This window comes from Pan paniscus, chromosome 13 (genome assembly GCF_029289425.2).
Source record: "Pan paniscus chromosome 13, NHGRI_mPanPan1-v2.0_pri, whole genome shotgun sequence".
NCBI lineage: Eukaryota > Metazoa > Chordata > Mammalia > Primates > Hominidae > Pan > Pan paniscus.
In genome coordinates, this window is record NC_073262.2 from 104,960,335 (window position 1) to 104,962,035 (window position 1,701).

At 51.3% G+C, this 1,701-nt stretch overlaps 1 pseudogene; it reads right to left on the minus strand.

The window, feature by feature from the left end:
- Positions 1-375: 375 nt before the first annotated feature.
- LOC134728755 (protein PIMREG-like) lies at positions 376-1,120 on the minus strand (annotated as a pseudogene).
- Positions 1,121-1,701: the final 581 nt, after the last annotated feature.

The window sequence follows — 1,701 nt, forward strand, 5'->3', positions numbered from 1 at the left end:
GACTCCCCAACAACCAGGCACCTGGGTACACAGCTAAGAGCTCTCTAACATCTGATGATAGCACTTCACATTGTAGATGAGGCAAATACAAGGCTCAAGGTCAAGTGTATGATGAGTTTCTAAGCTCAAGAGTCCCCTGGGAAAGTGGAAGGAACAATTCTCCCCACCTCTGCAAGGTCTCCCCAAGACACTCTCAGGCTATGGCAGGCAGTCACTGATGGATCCAGATGTGGCCAGAGCCAGGGGGCTCTGGGCCCCTTGTTAGTCAGGTCCTTGTTAGCAGTGGCCCAGGGGTACTGATGACGCCTGGGGGCTTCCTCCAGGAAGCTCATGGGGAAGCACAGACATCCTTGGGTATGAAGCCTTGGCAATCAGACAAGGCTTGTTTCCTGCAGGCCACTTACTCAGCCATGAATAAGAGAGATGATGTCACCACTCTCTTCCGCCATAATGGCTTCATCTAGCTCTTGGGACAGCTTCTGGAGATGCTGAATTCCCACCCCCATAGGCTCTAGGTCACTGCCAGACTGGCTGGGAGAGCAGAGGGGCTCTGCTGAGGAGTAGGGGCTCCAGAAGGCAGCCTCCCGCGTCGACTGTCATAATGGGTAGGCATGGGAGCCTATCCGGGCAGAGAGGCAGTTATGCTCCTTCTCCCAGGGGTCTGTGGGCTGAGTGGGCAGGGGCATCTCCAGACAGCCGGGTGCTCTTCTGGCTCAGGCTGTGAGTTGGGGATCCACTGCCCTTCTGGGCCCCTCTCTTCCTCCTCCTGGCCTTCACCTGGGTCTCCACCAGCCACTTGGTGCCACTTTGGCAGGACTCCTGGATTCTCTGGGGCATGGCACCCAAGGCACTCTTAGCTGAGTGAGCCGTAGCCTGGAGGCCCTGCTGCCCTGGCTCTGGGGTTTCCAAGCATTTGCAGGAAGGGCCTGCACGGAAGTTGAGGTTGATGGCTCTCAGAGGCAGCCTCCATTGGAACTGTCTGCACAGGGACCCCAGGGACCCGCGGAGTTCTCCTGATGGCTGGTCACGGGCTGCAGCTCCTTGCGTCCTCCAGCTGCTCCTGGTGCTGGAGACATCTCCGGTGCACGGAGGTCCCCATTCTCTGCCACCAAGAAGCCATCTGCCTGGCCAAGAGTCTTCTCTGCCCACTAGACCCCGACACAACCAACGCCAATCACACCCCGAGCACAGCTGCCCCACTATATACATTTAATGGATATTTAACTCCCTTTCTACTGTTTTTTTGTGTGATTATAAACATCCTTGTATATATTTAAATCATTAATTTGTGCCATAGCAACTAAACCAAGCTTGTTTCCAGACTGTAAAGGTTTGCACATTCCAGCTTCCTAAGTCTTTACTGAAATAATTCAGCATGATTTTTAAATTTACTTATAGTGCCTACCTTATAGCCTGCATTGTGGTAAAAACCAAAGCAGCTGAAGAATGATCCCTGCTTATGATGTAAAAATGGAGGCAGAAGACCTAAATCTAAGGCAATATACAATTTAATGTGACAAAATTATGATATAGAGGGTATGTAATTGCTGAAGGAATTCCAAAGAAAAAATAAATAAATTCTGACTTAGCTAATGTTGGCATCACATGATCGTTTTATATGTGGTGAAGATTGTCGGTGCTCACCAGTGACTGTGTTCTTTTCTTCTTCCTGGCCTACAGCCAGAGTCCCTCTTCCAGCCT